This window comes from Hippopotamus amphibius, chromosome 2 (genome assembly GCF_030028045.1).
Source record: "Hippopotamus amphibius kiboko isolate mHipAmp2 chromosome 2, mHipAmp2.hap2, whole genome shotgun sequence".
Taxonomy (NCBI): Eukaryota; Metazoa; Chordata; class Mammalia; order Artiodactyla; family Hippopotamidae; genus Hippopotamus; species Hippopotamus amphibius.
In genome coordinates this window covers 42,280,018-42,297,537 of record NC_080187.1, presented here as the reverse complement: position 1 = coordinate 42,297,537, position 17,520 = coordinate 42,280,018, and positions in this window count along the sequence as shown.

Sequence of the window (17,520 nt, the reverse complement as noted above, 5' to 3'; positions counted from 1 at the left end):
AGCTGGAATCCTTCTTTCCTGATCTCAGCTCTACTCTCCTCCCTAAGTGTTTAAGTCTGTTCAGATTCCATTGCTTTCATAGTCCCCCTCCCAAACATTTATAATCATTCCCACGTCTGAACATCCTAAAATAAATGTCTCCTTTTCTTATACGTGATTATGCCTTGAATAGATCTCATAGGCCCCAAATTAGACCATATGTTTGTAAAAATGGCGACCCCATCTTCTTTACCTTTGTATCTCTCCCAGCACCGTGTACACAGTGGATGAGCAGTGAGGACCTTCTCCCTGAATGGGTGATTCGTAAGATGAGGTTTTCATAGGGAAGAAATGTAGTGGGAGAAAGGCAACTCAATGGGTCAAAACAGCTTCAGCTATTTTTATTTTGGTAGTGCACTTCTATGTAAAAGATTGATAGAATTATATTATTGACAGTTAAGACTCTTTCAGGTGTCAGCAACCAAACCCCAAACTCAACACTAGCTTAAATTTTGTTTGTAAGAAAGAAAACTACTGACTCATGCAACAGAAAGTCCAGGCACGACTGTGTGCAGGTCTCAAATGAGTTTATATCAGGACTGGGTGCCTTATTATAGTCCTTCATTGTGGGTTGGTCTCAGTCTTATGTAATTCCTCGCCTGTTGGTGGCATAGTTCCCCCCTGGGCCTCCCATCTTACATGATGTTCTATGACCAACAGTTTCCATAGACATGCTGGGGTTTCCTCTGATGGGGGCTACTTTGTCACACAGGAGCCCCTGGACAAATCACTTTGACGCAGGAGATAGAATTTCCTGACTGGTGTGGGTCACAGGCCATCCATATCCACACCGGACTGAAAGTGGGAAAGGTGGATTCCCAGAAGGAGATCAAGTACCATCAGAAGAAGAAAGGGATTCTGGGCAGGAAAAACTTTAAACGCCCTCTCCAGGACCTTACGGAAATGGCCAATGCAAAGACCCCTGTTTGTTCTCTCTCACTTTGATATTTTCCCGATCAGCTCTCTACCCTGTTGTATAATTCTTCCACCATTTCTCCCTCAACATTTCAACCAAGTGGTTTTTTTTTTTTTTTTAATTCAGGAATACTTGGTATTAATCATATGTTCTGTGTGTTTATGGAAATAACTCAAGGTGAGTTCCTTGAGCACCTAAGAATGATTTTTATGTGAATACGATACTATTAATTCTTCCCACTTGTGTTTGCCTTGCATCTTCAAGACACTTCACAAACATCATTAACTAATTAGTCTTCAAGATGCCTCTCTGGAGGTGAATAGGTATCACCCGGAGTTGCAGATAAGGAAACGGTACACAGAGAGGTTACACAACTTCCAAGAAAACGGCCAATGAACTCACAATAATTGCCTCATTACAATTCCTCCCTCAAAGTCCTTTCCAACAGAAACCTCAGGTTCACACCATACCAGGGAAGGAGGGCCTCTCCTTCTCTGCAGATCTCACAGCAGCTGCCTGCTACACAGAAGAATGTATCCATCATTGACAGGTTTACATCAATTACATTGTGGATTACCTAAACAGAATCCCACCCACATAATTGTAGGTGAGAGATGGTGGACTCCCTTATAGCAGGTCTAGCAGGAAAGATGGCTGCTAGAGGAAAGAAAACGAGACCTAATAATCAAAGAGGAGTGGGTAAAGAGGCAAAAAAAAAAGACTTTGACTCCCTTGGAAGTGAAAAGGGTTCAAAGTTCCCAGAAAATATCAACACAGCCCTGTCTGGGATTTTGAGCACTATTCAGGCAGAAATCATCCACTGTACCACCAGGCAAGTGACAGCCAATGGAAGTAGCCATGTTGGCAGGTAGCCAGCAGTCCCAGCTGGACACCAACTTCCTCTGTTGCCTGCCGCCTTTCTCCTCTCTCTCTCTCTCTCCCCCTTCTCCCCACCCTAAAGTGGAAACCACGGATCCAACTTGCCCCACAGAGTTGGATATAAACACCATGATAAAGTGCTTTGCAGCAGGAGCCAAGTTCCCCGTGCATTGCAGCGAGGGTATTTGTGATAGTAATAACTCCCTCTCTAACAATACCACAATGCCTGTACCTGGAGATCGAGTGGTTGCTCCTGGATCTCTGTACTTTTCCCTGTAATTCAAGCAAGCAACACATCTTCCTGGTGGCGTGTTCATAAGGTTTGAAAATGAAGTCCTATAGGGAACTCCTTCTAATTGCCAGAGTGAGTCACTCTCCTTGCCAAGCAAAGAGGTTTCTGTTGGTGACATTAGCGAGCAGGCGCTTGTCTGTATTGTAGCAGCTTAATTATAAGTATGGGTATAATCACACAATCTGTCATTATACCTTTTTTTCCACCCTGAGAATTTGTACTGCAATCACCATAACACTATAACAACATGAGCAACAGACTGTCTGGCCTCCCCTGATCGTTGCCTTTGCCATGCCTGGTAGGGATGAGCAGGCAGTTTTGGATGAAGGATCTGACTCCCATCTAGCAGCAAAAACAAGTCTGCATCCTTCATGGGGTTTTCAGGGCATCCTGTTCATTTGGCTTTCTCTAAAGGACAGTCGAGTCCCTCACTTTGCTCCCAGCTTCGTACACCCTCCCTCTGGTTTCATCTGTTTGAAAATTGCACAAGAAGAGACCACCCTTCTGCTATCTTATACCCAAACCAAGTGAAGTGGAAATTGCACGAGGAAACCTATCCATCTGTTATCCCTTGGCTCAGCAGTGAATGGAATTTATTACACTGTGCATCCTGCCCCCTGCCTCTGCCAGGCAGCCTGTGGGGTGAAGTATGGGTGGGGAGGGAGGCTCCCGTCTCAGAGAGGGGGCAATTGCTTGCGCAGCTCCATCGGCAGAAGTACAAACCTATTTATTTTAGAGCCAGAGTTGGGCAGTCACACAACAGCAGCAGACAGGAGGCGGAAAGGTGTCGCTGTTGAACCGAAAGTAACCTTGCATCCCTCAAGCCACTGGCCACACCACTTCACACTACATCTCGACTGCGAGACAAGGCCAAGGGCAAACTCTGAGAGGCCTAGAATCCACCTCCTCGGGCTGACAGAAAAGATTTTAGAGGGGAGCCCTGTTTCTAAAGAGACTATGGAAGTTCATCAGTGCCCTGGTTCCGTGTGTCAATAATTCTCAGAAAAATGGCTCCAGGGCAAAAAGAAACAATACCTAGTTGCCAGCCCCTACTTTGGATCCGGGAGAATTTGTGGCACCACTCTCCACTTCACCTTCTGGGAGGGATTGTGAAATAGCCATGGTTGGCTTGTTGGTGATTGATATGTACTGCTGGTTCCGCTGTCAGCATTGAAGATTTTCTTATAAAGGAGTAGCTGACCGAGTTCCAGATTTGTCAAAGATGACCAACAGAACTAAACCTAGTGGTTCAGATTCTCCTTTTCCTACTATGTCTGTGGGCCTCTTTATCTTCCCAGAAAATATGGTTATTTTTTGTGTTTTGTGAAATTTCTTTGATCCATAATGGAGTACCCCAGGCACAATGAAAACATTGGAGATTTGATTCTTAATCATTAACGACATCCCTCACAGACCATCAGATATAACCTCATCCTTTAATGTTGCCTCACATCTACTCTTGGGCCTTAAAAGAGATTAGGCAATTAGTGTAGGATCCATTTAGTTTTTCTTTATCAGGTTGATATTTAAGCCAGTATCATCAAGGCTCTAATATCTCTTTGAAACAAAACTCAGTTAGGAGGGTCTATGAGAGGTTGATGTCCGGGGACCATATTGATGTCATGTGTTATGTTAATTTCTCATTCTTTCTAACGACACAAAGATATGCCCCTTTTAACTGATTCAAGTATTCAATTTGTGCAGTCATCCAAGAGTTCCTCCTATGAGCCAGATACTTACTGTAATCCTTTGGGGATAAAATTCTTAACAAAATTGACATGGTCCCTATCCCTTAGAACCCAGTGAAGGAGACAATAAATAAAGTGGTCCAATATAATGTGGTGTTTAAAAAGAGGGTGACTGGGAGAATTTTAAAAGGAACCTAGAGTCCAGAATTGGAGGTAAATGTTAATAAGTTGCAGAATAATGGGGAAGAGTATTCTTTTTATAAAAAAACAAAATGGAAAGTTTCCAGAAGTGAGAGAAATATGATATGTTCAAAGAATTTGAGAAAGAAAAACAGAGATTTTAAGGAATTGGCTTACAAGATTGTGGCAGCTGGCAAGTCCAGATTTTCAGGGTTGGCCTGCAGGCTGGAGATTCAGGGAAGAGTTGATGTCATACCTTGAGTCTAAAGGCAGTCTGGAGTCAGCATTCCTTCTTCCTGGGGAGACCTCAGTCTTTTTCTTTTAAGACCTTCAACTGATTAGATGAGGCCCACCCACTCTATGGAGGGCAATCTGCTTTACTTGAAGTTTACTGATTTCTGCGTCAATCTCTTCTTATTTATTTATTTATTTATATTTATTTATTTATTTTTGGCTGTGTCAGATCTTAGCGCGGCACACAGGATCTTCATTGAGGCATGTGATTCTTTCGTTGCAGCATTCAAGCTTCTCTCTAGTTGTGGTGCACAGGCTCCAGGGTGCATAGGCTCTGTAGTTGTGGCATGTGGGCTCTGTAGTTTGTAGCACACAGGCTCTTTAGCTGAGGCGCACTGAAGCTCAGTAGTTGTGACGTGCAGGCTTAGTTGCCCTGCGGCATGTGGGATCTTAGTTCCCTGACCAGGGATCGAACCCACATCCCCTGCTTTGGAAGGCAGATTCTTTACCACTGGGCCACCAGGGAAGTCCCTATGTTGATCTCTTCTAATACATACCTTTACATTGACATGTAAACTGACATTTGACCAAATGTCTGGGTACCATGGCCTAGCCAAGTTGACATATAAAAGTAACCATCACAAATAGTAAACAGTCTATAAAGAATTTTGTTAAGCCTTGTTGAGCTGTTTAACATTTATCCCAAGGTCAACAGAGAGAGCTATTTGGGATGAGGTTGAGGTCATCTCATAGTGGTGAAAGAATAAGTGCTGCTGCTTAGGAAGATGACTCTGGCCACATCAAACAGAGGAGAACACTGGAGGAGGGGCGCCAAGACTGGAGACCAGAAAGCTAGAGAGGTCTGGTTGCTGTTGTAATAATTGCAACTGTTGTAATAATTTTGGTGAAAGGAAATAATTTTCTGAACTAGAGAAATGTCAATAAGAATGGAGGTAAATAGATTCAAGATAGTCAGTAGATTGAATTCCTCACTTTCCCCCTGGCTTAGGGGAGGAGGTGGAATCATTAAGACTTATAACTGGTTAGTAGAGCAAGCTACATAATCTGTGGGACCCAGTACAAAATGAAATGATGGGTCCCTTTTTCAGAAAGTGGGGAAAATCTTTTTCCTTTTTCTACAGCTTTCCTCAGACATAGGAATATTCAGAGAGAATGTGGAAATCCTCACAGGAGCCCTGGGCCTGGCCCCACCACTCAGTGGGTGGGTCTGTATGCCCACATCCATGACCCCATGCATCCTCCTCTGTTATCCTATCAGACTCCTTTTACAAAGCACAAATTCAAATAAAAAACTATTAAGAATTTCAGGACAGCAATTGTAGAGCATTAAACCCCAAGCAGGAGGCCTCTCTGACTGCATTGGTCACATGCCCATGAAGCTGACCCTTCATTCAAGATAAAGGGAGGAATAAGAAAGAATAAGGATAACACCAGTTTTCTGCCTTCAGAACATTGGCAGATGGTAGTCCCATTAACATAGAGAAAAGAAGAGGGTCAGGTTTGGGGTTCTGGTGGAAAAGGATGCTAGCAGCTTTGGATTCATTGACTACCTAAGAGACAAGTCCAGTATGTAGCTAGATATGTGCACTTGAATCTCAGAAAAGAAATTTGAGCTAAATATATACAATTGCACATCACTGGTGTATGACATATGGTGTATAGATTGTATGTAACCATTTATTCAAGAAGCAGTGACAGGTTTGTGTTCGTCCACATAGCCATTTCATAAAGACAGAGGTCTAGAAGAACTGGTGTCATCTGTGGACCCAGAGGCTGGTAGCCCACTGGCTGTCATGGGGCCATATCCTCCCCTGGCCTCTCTTACACCACACACCAACCAGATGAGTCAAGGGACCCTCGTACAGCTTGAGGGAGGCCAGATAGCACATGGGAAAGGGCCTGGTCTTGAGTTCAGAAGGATCTAGCTGAGGCCCTAACGTTCCCTAGCTTTGTGACCTTGCAGAAATCTCTAAGCCCTTATAATTTTCCTTTGTCAAAATCAAGATAATTAATTGTCTCCCACTTTGCTGGGAGGCTGAAACCAAATAGTGAACCAATAGCTTTATATGCTGCAAAATGACTACAGGTGTGAAATTTTATTATTGCCACAGCAGATCTGGGCAGCTTGGAAGATTATGTTAGCCCTTTCATGCCACCCTGAAAGGTATGTGAAAACACCAGTATTCTGAAGGGCAGATGAGTGTCTGCCCGAGGAGTTTGTGGTCCTGAGTAGCCGTTTCTGGCTCAACTTTATAAATGATGATGCTTGTTTTCCTTTGAGCCAAACAAGGTGGCTGTAGGTAGCTGTTATCACCACTTCACCCAGTCTAACTGTTTGATGGGGCCCACCCTCTTCTCTGCCCACTGATCGCATTGTCTTTGCTGTTTCGGCTTCTCCAGCCAGCCCCTGGCATCAGCTGTCCAGGCCTCATTTATTAGAGCCATCCCTCATGATTGCTGCCGTGCTCTGTGTTCCCTGCAAGAGGCACTAGGTTGAGGAAAAATAATTAGTAATCCAGGCACTGCAGTTCTGATGAGACACCTGCAGCATAATCATCCAAATCAAATATTTGGCTCTGCTTCTTCAGATGATATATCTCTTCCTGCAGCCGCTGAATGGCAGCTTAGCTGAGCTTGTACTGAAAATGAAGACCATGACGGAGGCAGGAGGGCTCCTCCCTGTTCTGTTTTGCTGTGGTCTGTCCCTGGGTAGCTGTCTCCAAGGCTCAACCTCTATCTTATATATTCAGAACCTTCGAATCCCATCAGCCGGAAGGGACCATTGTGAGAGAATGGGAAGAGACAATTTAATTTACTCAAGTGATTCAAGAATGCATAGTTGTACCGCCAAAGAAACACCCAATTGTGTTCTCTGAAAATCATCACTGTCTGACATAGGTGCTGGCAGATTTCTGAGTCCCTGGGAAGATATTTGAGTTTACAAAGCATCAATTCATCCTTATGATTCCATGACTTAGAAAACTGAGCCCAGACCTCATGGTTTTTCATGGTGGATTCAGGACTAGAGCCTGGGGCTCCTACCATCTAAGAGCCCCCTTCGCTAAGCCACACTACATCTTGGAGACAGGCCACATCCCTATCCCATAGAATTGTGTATAATAGCTCTTTCATGGCCAGACATTCAGTATAGTTCCTAGACTGTTTGCTGCATTCAAAGCTCTTTTCGCTTAGAAAGGCATGTTTGGGTTAAGAATCCCAAAGAAGATTCAAGTCTATTCCATCTCTGCAGCCTATCAGTTTAGCTGATTTCCTTAACTTGTAATCTTCCTGGACTTCGCAAGATACATTCTAAGAACTACATTCAGAAAGTTAATGAATTTTCTTCTTTGATTTGGTTTAATAAAATATTAATGCAAATAATGTCAGGAGAGCTTGGGTTCCTCAACTGAGTTAATGTCCCCTCTTATATAAGCCATAACACCTTTCTACCCTTTAAGAAGCACTTAACCAATTGAAAATAAGTTGTTCTTGTTTAAGGAGGTGTTTCTGGTCTGCCTCTCTCACTAGGTTGAAGAGGCCACAAGTGTGGAGTCAATGACCACTGTCCTATCTATGGCCATGTACCCAGTACTTGACATTGGCTCAAAAAATATTTGTAGGAAATTTAAAATAATTTGGAATTATATAGAGAGCGATAATGATGGAGAGGAGGCAGCTGGAGATTCTGTAACCCACCCCCTTCTTTTTACAGATGAGTAAACAGAGTCTGAAAGAAGTTGTGACTTAACCAAAGTGTCACAATTACTTGACCTGTTCATTCAAGACATATTTATTGAGCACAGACTCTATGCTTGGGGAGCAGGATTGTGGACATAGGACTGTTAAGGCGTATCACTGCTGTTAGAGAGCTCTTAGTGTAAAGGGAAGAATGTGCAGTTAAACAGATAATGACAATACAATGATGAACGTGGTAGGGCAGAGATGCAAGAAGTAGTCTGCTTGGAGAAGGTAGAATAAGCTTCACAGAAGAGGAAATCTGAGCCATGACTTGAAGGGTGAATTGAACTTTTCAATCAAAGAAGGGGGAAGGTCAGTGCAGGCAGAGGAAACAGCATTTGTAAAAGCTTGGAACCATAACAGCAAAGAAGAATCAAGGAAGAATGGTCTAGCACTAGTGTGTTAGAGACACGGGGAAACTGGCAGAAGATGATTCACGACAGGGGGATATGGGACCAGGTATTGAAGAGCCCCATCTATTGTGTTAAAGATTTAGACTTAGACTAGTGTGCCGCAAACTTTGCCAAGCATAGAGATCACCAGGGGTCTTGTTAAAATGCAGATTCTGACCCAGTAGGTGATGGCACTAAGATTCTGAATCTTTAACAAGCTCCCAGGTGATGGCAAGGCTTCAAGGCTTCAGCTTTCACCCTAAGAATAAAGGCACTGGGAAACAGAAAGCCTGCAAAGGTGTGTAAGTACAAGGCAGTGGTTCTCAGAGTATGTTTCCCACATTTTTCAGCTTCCCGCACTGACCTACAGGATGAGAAATGCTAGGGGATGCCCAGCGCTTGTGATTGCACAAGGCCCTCCAGGCGATGCTGATAATTTGCACTGAAATTTGAGCCCCACCAAACTAGGACAGCAACATAATCAGGCCTATTTTGTTGGAAGATGACTCCGGTCGGAATCACCAGATCCCCAGTCCAGTGCTGGTTCCATTCCAACCCCCAAATTATGCACAGATCTCTAAGTACAATATTTTAGATCCAAGAATATTCTGAGATTTCAAAATGACAGAGTTGTTAATGAGGAGTAAATTTGCTCACACAGCATTCAGAATCATCTTTATGATTACAAATAGCAGGAATTACCCTGTGTTTGATGACATCTTTAAGTGCTAGTAATTGAACTGCACGTTTAATGAATACGAGTGGAGAATTAACACAAGCCTATATTCAGAAGTCAAAATTGACCCCAATCAATTGGTCTTTAAATTGTTTAAAAACAACTTATGCATTTTAAAAAATTATATCCCCTCTCAGGTACATCTGAGGTAGGAAATGAATAACTGAAATATTTTATCAGTATTTAAAGTTAGACTGAGGGAAAATTTCTGACTATGATTTATCCTGGAAACATATCATTGGATCTGATCATTTTAAAAGAATTCCAGATTTAAAAAAAGAAGAAAGAAACCAAAACTTTGCCTCATGGTTCTCTCTCCTTTCATTGTGTGTTGTTTGGCACAGGACAAAGAGGAAATAAGTCAGAGGGATAAATGAATGAATGGATCAATGAATCAATTAATTTGTAGAAAGGCAATAAGCAGATATGAATGAACAAAAGAGAGAAGGAACAAATAAATAAGACTAAATTAGTCAGAGAATATGAAAGACTAGACTAATTTTATTATCTAAGAGCCTAGAGCACGTTGGAAAGCTTTTAAAGTTTTCGTGCCAAGACCTCACTCTGGATTAATTAAATCAGAGTCTGTAGCATAGGATCCGGGCATCAGTATTTTTTCAACCTTCTTGGGTGTTTCTCAGGTGCTCACCAAATTTGATATCCATTGGCCTAAAAGATCTTAAGCTTACCTTAAGAGCATTTTTTATTGTTAAGATTGTAAATGATATGTCTTTTTAAAATTTATTTCATTCAAGTGTAGTCGATTTACAATGGTGTGTTAATTTCTGCTGTACTGCAAATTGATTTAGTTTTGCATATATATGTACTTTTTCATATTCTTTCCCACTGTGGTTTATCACAGGATATTGAGTATAGTTCCCTGTGCTATACAGTAGGACCTTGTGGTTTATCCACATAGTATACACATATATATATATGTAAAATGGTTTGTATCTGTTAATCCCAAACTCCCAATCCATCCCTCTCCCACCCCTCCTCCTCCTTGGCAACCACGAGTCTGTTCTCTATACATGACACCTTATTTTTTAAAAAATCTTTTGGAGTTTTTTAAAGCCTGGCCTCTCACTTTCTGTCAGTCACCCTGGTCTATATAAGACAAGAATGTTCAACTATCATGATGTTACTAGAACCCAAGACTATATTAAAGCTATAAGAGAACCAAACCCAAAGACAGTAAACTAGAGGGTCTTTGGCTAGAAAATTCCTCCTTGACAATGCAAAAAGTGACAGTTCTGTAAAGGGAACCCTGAATCCCCTATTAAGATGCTGGTGGCCACGAAAGTATGCCTTGTCCAAGCATTTGTTTGCGGTCACACAGGCCCACACGAAAAGTAATTTTCCGGACCGTGAGGATAGGGTGCTGACTGTTTGCACAAGCAGCAAGTGTGGATGATACACACCTGTTTTATTTGCTTCATGAAGCATTGTGAAGTTTTGGCCTGAATCTAGAAGTGACAGAGGTTTCCACTTCCGACCTGGATGTTATAGCGAGGCCAGATGGAATCCTGTCGACGACGTGACTGAGCGTATTTTTCACTTGAAAGTAGAAGCCATGGAGTCCATCATCTGTAGGGTCATCTGGGAGGACATTTTTCTTCCTTCTAGCCTGCACACTATGCAGAAACACCTGTTTCCTGTCTTGGAATCATTTGCCACTGCTGTCTAAGAAATACGTGTTGAGACAATATCATTAAGCCACTTTTTAAAATTCACGTGCTTGAGCATAGGAGAACGTCAGAGCTTGCTTTGCCATTTTCACCAACACGATGCTCAAAGTTTTGGGTGATGAAACATGCCTGTCCCCACTAGTAGGCTAGTCTGACTAACGGTCCCAGAGTTCTCTGGACTGCAGGGCTTTCTGGGATGAGGGCATTTCAGTGCTAAAGCCAGAAGAGGCCGGGGCCAAGCAGAACGTGTTGGTCGCCTTGTTATAGACGCATGACCTGAGGTATACAGAGGCTGGATGATTTTTCAGACTTGTCAATTGATAGTAAAGTCATCTCTGAGTTTCCACGAGGACATTTAATGTATATTCACTCGAGCAAGTCATGGTGCTGTCAGGTATAGTGGCCCTATTTGCTGAAAGTTGATGTGGCACCGAAAACTATCTAAAAAGCTATGTTATTCCATCAGTGGAGAGTGAGCCAAGGAGCAAAACCATGTGCACCTAGAGGTCCCAGGGACTGTTAGAGACAGACTCTGCTCTGGAAGAGCTTGAATAATATCTCTCATGTTCCCAGTCATGGCTACCAACGCGCAAGTTTGGATATATGTTATATATGTTGGATATATGTTATATCAAAATACAACAGAAAAAAATGAAGTTTAATTAACTTCCATTTTCAAAGTAGACATCTACAGTATCACACTTTGGAACAGGTTTTGGAGAAACTAAACATTTTTTTGATTTATTTATTGGCTGCATTGGGTCTTCGTTTCTGCACACGGGTTTTCTCTGGTTGCGGCGAGCGGGGGCGACTCTTCATTGTGGTGCGTGGGCTCCTCGTTGCAGTGGCTTCTCTTGTTTTGGAGCACGGGCTCTAGGTGTGTGGGCTTCAGTAGTTGCAGCACACGGGCTCAATAGTTGTGGCTCACAGGCTCTAGAGCGCAGGCTCAATAGTTGTGGCACACGGGCTTAGTTGCTCTGCAACATGTGGGATCTTCCTGGAGCAGGGATCGAACCCGTGTCCCCTGCATTGGCAGGTGGGTTCTTAACCACTGCGCCACCTAGGAAGTCCCAGAGAAAGTAAACAACTTTTGAATCTAGTGATTGGGACTGTCTTTATTAGACCACTGAGGTAAGCCCTGGACCAGAGTTTTCTAACAGTGCTTTGCACAGCTTTAAACTGCTGTTCCTCAAATCTTAATGCGCATTGGAATCACCTGGGGACCTTGGTAAACTGCACACTGTGATACTAGGGGGCAGAGGTGGGACCCAAGACTCTGCATCTCTTACAAACTCCAAGGTGACCCCAGTTGTCCCAGAGACCACACTCTGAGTAGCAAGGCCCAGAACTTCTGGGAGGTTTCCCGTGAGGCTCAGGGGAGGATCAAAGGGGAGTTCTGCCTCTTCCTCCTCCACCATTTTCAGCAGAAGCAGCTCTATCCTATACTTTATGAGTTTGTCTGAAACGCATTCAAAAACACAAAAAACAACAACGAAGACCACAGGGTTAATAAATTTACACCAGTATGAAAACAAATAATTCTGCAGAAGCACGACAATACCTCCTCACAAACCCTTTTGCCATTACACCAAAGTTCCCTTTAGGTTAGCTGAGGGCACTGCTCCCGCCTGAGAATCTAGTATCTCATCACCTGCTTTCTGACATAGCATGGACCCTACGGCAGCAACACCAAATCTGTAGTTTAATTAAAAAAGAAAGGGAAAAACAAACCTCTCTCCAACACATAGAACAACAAAAGAAAAGCCCCATAGGGAATGGCCCTGGAGACCCCAACTAAATGATGAGTTTCATTTGTAGAACCTTCCACTTGACCCATGTAAGCAGGAACAAAAACAGATGCTCAGTCGGCTGGTACCTAGGGCCGATTTCAGGAGGAAGCAACTGGCAAATGTAAGCTGTGGGTGGAGGGAGCCCAACTTAATTAGCGAATGTTTCAAAATCGAAGCAGAACAAAACTGTTCCCGCAGAACAGTTGCTCCTCAGAGCAAGGTGCCTGGGAAAAGTCCTTCCTGTGAGTTTAAAGCCTCCTTTATACAATCAAAAACTTTATTAAAGTTGGGCACTGTGGGTTCAGAAACACCTGAGCATCTCTCACTAGAGCAATATTCTCTAAGATTGTATTTGATTTAATTACTCATAATGGAACTTAATGCTTTTTGTTGTGTTGTTTCGATGCTACGCTAATGTTTTAAAGGGCACAGGGAGATAGACTCTGAGACCAATAGTTCAGGTCTCCAGGATGGATTTTGCTAGTTCATGCTTACAAGTCGCCTGCCATCTTTGCCTCCTAGACATGGGACAGAGGCAGTTCAGATGGAAATAAGGTGGTTAATGAAGAAAGATATGTATAGATAGGCAGGAACTGAAAGAATTATGAAAATTAATTTTACATGAGATCTGGAAATGAAACCTGCTCGCATAATTCTAGATCAGTAACTGCTTGGGGAGGCAAATGATCTCAGCCACACATAATGTGAAGAGAATTGAGGTTGGAAACGAGGGCTGATCCCCAGGTAGAATGCAGCTTCTCTGAGCCTTATGGAAACAAGGACAGGTGCTGTGGCCTCCCTGAGCATTTAAATTAGTCCTTGTGGTGACTCAGGTGAACTTGGGTCATTGCTTAGAGCAGTGATGACGTGTTGGAAAGTCACTGATGAGGAGAGTTTGTGCCCATGGATGAGATGCTTGTGGGAAAATGAAATTAGTTGTCGATATCTCAGAATAAGACTCTTTGACACAAAAGTACACAGTGAGAAAGAATAAGAGACAGAAGATGTAGGAGCAAAGGGCCTTCCTCCTGCATGGCAGTGAGTAGCTGGAGCTGAGAGGCCGCTTCTTTTATTACACCCATGTGTCAGTTCACTGCTGTTTTGAACTGGCTTCCCTCACCCGGCTGGCCTGCCTGGCCCCCACAGGCAGGTGGATTTGCAATTCCTGAATTAGAATCTCTCCTCAGACTCACATTAGGATTGAAACAGGAGAAAGGTTAGTTACCAAGAGAATTATTTTTCTCTCCAAGATGACCCTTGTGCTTTCCAGTTGACAGAGATGACAGAACACAATACTCACGTATGAAGTCCCATAAATGAGAAGAAAGCTACACGTCCAAATTGTACTTTCTTGGAGGTACTTAATTTATTAAGCACATATTTATTGGTAAACTCAGAAGTGATAAGTACTGAGCCCCCTGATCCCATGGCATCTTCAAAGAATCCTGGTGTGTGGCTCAGGTTGGATTCTTCAGGCCTCCTTGGAAGGTGTTCCCCTGGTTCTTCCATTCATGAGGGAGTGACCAGGCAAGACAGTAAACAGAAGACAGTAAATGCCAGTGCAGGGGATGTGATGAGCTGGTTACCAGGACAACGAGGGCTCAGTCCTGCTGGAGCCCTCTGGGACATGGTATAAAACTTGCTTCAGGTTTGCCCTATCTGAGGGGCAAGGAAGATGTGTGTGTCTATATACCCAACACTCCGCGCTGTCATTTGGTTAGCGCAGCTCCTAGGGCCTCGACTCCCTAGCCTGCCTTGCATGTGATCTGGGCACACTCTAGAGACCAGAGAAAGCCCTTGGGCAGAGAGGCTGATGTTTGCCCTGAGAAGCTGCCCGCGTGCAGGGGAGCAGGGGGGGCGGAGGGGGCCTGGCAAGGCTCCATGGCCTCTGCTATGATGTGTAATCACGGACATCAGCGATCATAATCTCATTGGGGTGATAGTAATAAGTACCATTTATTGAGCAAATGTCTATGTTCAGGGCGCTATATTAGGTAGGCATCTTCCATTTGATTTTCGCAAGTGTATGACATAAGGTGATATCATTATATCCATTATGTGGATAAGAAAACTGAGGTACAGAGGCATTAAATAACTTGACCACGTTTGCCCTCGCTATTGAGTGGTAGTATTAGTGGTCATCCAGACGGGCTGGCTTCAGAGCCCACATTGGTAACAACTTTTCTCCATTACTTCTCTTTTTGACTCAGGAACAATTAAAAAGAACAACATGAGTTCACATAAAGGGATATCCTTGCATCAAAATGCTCTCAGGAGATGCTTTCTTCCTGAGGCAATTGAATTTCATGGAGGACAGAGACTTAATCCAAAGGAATGTGTATCTAATGGTGGAACCACCTGGACTGGCAACAATGATAGAGCTTTGGAGGGACTGGAGGACCCTTAGCAGCTAGAGCTCAAGGAGTACTGACTCCCCCTGGCCACTCGCCTTTGGAATAAAAAACCTCTGATCCCTACACAGAACTACAGTGCAACAATGCTGACCTTGAATAATCTGACAATGACAAAGGTATGTGAAAAAGTGTATCCACCCTAGGATAAACAAGGTCCTACTGTACAGCACAGGGAACTATATTCAATATCCTGTGGTAAACCATAATGGAAAAGAATATGAAAAAGAATATATATGTATAACTGAATCACTTTGCCGTACACCAGAAATTAACACAACGTTGTAAATCAATTATATTTCATTAAACTTTTTTAAAAAGTATATCCATCCTAGAACTGTTTATGATCACAAAACATCCAACAACAGGGAACTGCTCAAACTACAACATACCCATAAAATGGAATAAAATGCAGCCTATAAAGAGCTGGGGGAACATTCTAGAAACAGTTCTGCAAGTATGAACTCACTGGTTTCTGAAAACCTGTTTGGAAACTTACTTGTTCACAAACCCGGTTGGACACCATAAATGTGACTCCTAGTGCTTTCCAATTGTGGCAGGTAGAGTTGACATGCTTTAGTTCCAATGCTTAGCTTTTTTTCATTCTTTGAACTTTGTAAATCAAAAGTTTATCACGGAGGAAGTTCTGTATTTATGGACATGAGGAAGATGTGCATAAAATACCGTTAAATGAAAAGCAAGTTAAAAGCAGCATATCTGGTATGACATCAATTTTGAAATTATGTCTATGTAGACACAAAGGGCATCAGGCATATAAATCAAAATACTAACGGGGCTGTCTCTGCCTGCTGGGACTCTGGGATGATTTTTTGTTCTTTTTTCTCTTTCTGTGTTTCTATTTTTTCTATCGTGAACACGCTTTCTCTCTCTCTCCCCTTCTCTCCCAATCTCCCGCTCCTTCTCCCTTTCTCTGTCTCTCTCTCTCTCTCTCTTTGTGTATGTGTGTGTGTCTCTCTCTCCCCACCTCTCCCTCTCTGTGTGTGCGTGTGTTTATGTTTTCCTTGAATAACATTTCAGATTTTGGTAACATATGCTGTAGCATGAGAAATTGGGAAATCTTCTCCCCACCCTGCAACTGATACAGCAGTAGTATAAACAAGAGAACCTGACCTGAGGCTGCCATTGGTTAGCTTTACTCTTGGCCTCTTAACCCTTCCTCTCTTTTATCTGCAAAATGAGGATGACAAGCTTCCCTGCTGTAAATTATACACGCTGGTTTGGGGTATTATTATTCAACTGTCTGGGAATGGTCTTCATTCAGGCAGTGGGACGGTGAAGTACCATACTCTAAAAACGTAAAGGAATGGAAGGTGTCAGTGTTAGGAAAGACACTTCCAGGCGTGCTTGGAGCAGGGGAGCGTTAGTACCTGGAGGTGTGATGGTCAAGCAGCCGAGGCAAGACACAGAGGAGCAGCACAGGCACCAAATTCCAATCAGCCAGACCGGCAGCCTGACTTTCCACAGCCCAGACTTGCTGGCTTGGATGGGTTGTCCAACCATTAATAGGGAAAATTTCCAGGAGAGAGAATCTTACTGGTGTATTCATCTCTGAAGAATTATGAAATAGGGGTTAGTCTCTGTTGTTGTAATTACATGGGACGCTAACTGCTATTTTTCTTGATGAAACTGACTTTCTGAGGCCTCGGATGAAAAAATGCATCTGCCTTCCACTGAAAGATGTGGGGGAGGCGGCGAGAGGGCTTGGCCTCCTTCCTTCGGTGCCTTTTCTTTTCTTTTTTTTTTTTCCTGCAGCTACGACTGCTGCTGCTGCTTCTGCTGCTGCTATTTGTTTTTGTAATTGTTCTTTAAAGGCCTCGGGCAAGAAAGCTGTTCTAATTGTACAAATCACAGCACAGCTGAATCACAGGAACAGTCCCAAGTAATCTGTGCAGCCATTTGACTGAACTTTCAAACTAGCTGGGGGCACTTGCCGTACTCCTGTGAGGCCAGCGTCTGACGATGGACATAAAACAGCTGCCAAATGAGATGTGGGAACAGCTGTGTGTCACAAGCATCAGAGATCCAGTGCCGGGCAGGCAGAGGTCAGGCCGCCCTCAGCCACGCGCGATTGCCAGTGCGCTCGTGCAGTCTCCCATGCTGCACCCCATCTTGTTAAAATGGGGTCCCGGATGCAGCTTGGCATAATGGAAGAAAATATCTTATGGAACTGGTCAGTGCGGGGTTCAGATGACTCTCTGCCACTACAGCTGCATGAACTAGGCAAGTTATGTGGAGCTTGATAAATGCAACTTTTCCTGTTATCTTATAATTCCAGCTGAAGTCCAAAGAAGGGACCCATCCCCACATACTGCTCATCCATGCAAGACCAAGAGCTGGCCTAAGTTGCCCTGTGACTCTTAGCCCATCGCCCCCACATAAGATGAGTCTGGGAATGCACCGAGGAGACTGAAGAACACTGTGTCCCAGGAGGAAATGTCCCAGGAGGCTGAGGGAAAGGGATGCTTTCCAATCCTTCAGTGTTTGACAAATCTGAG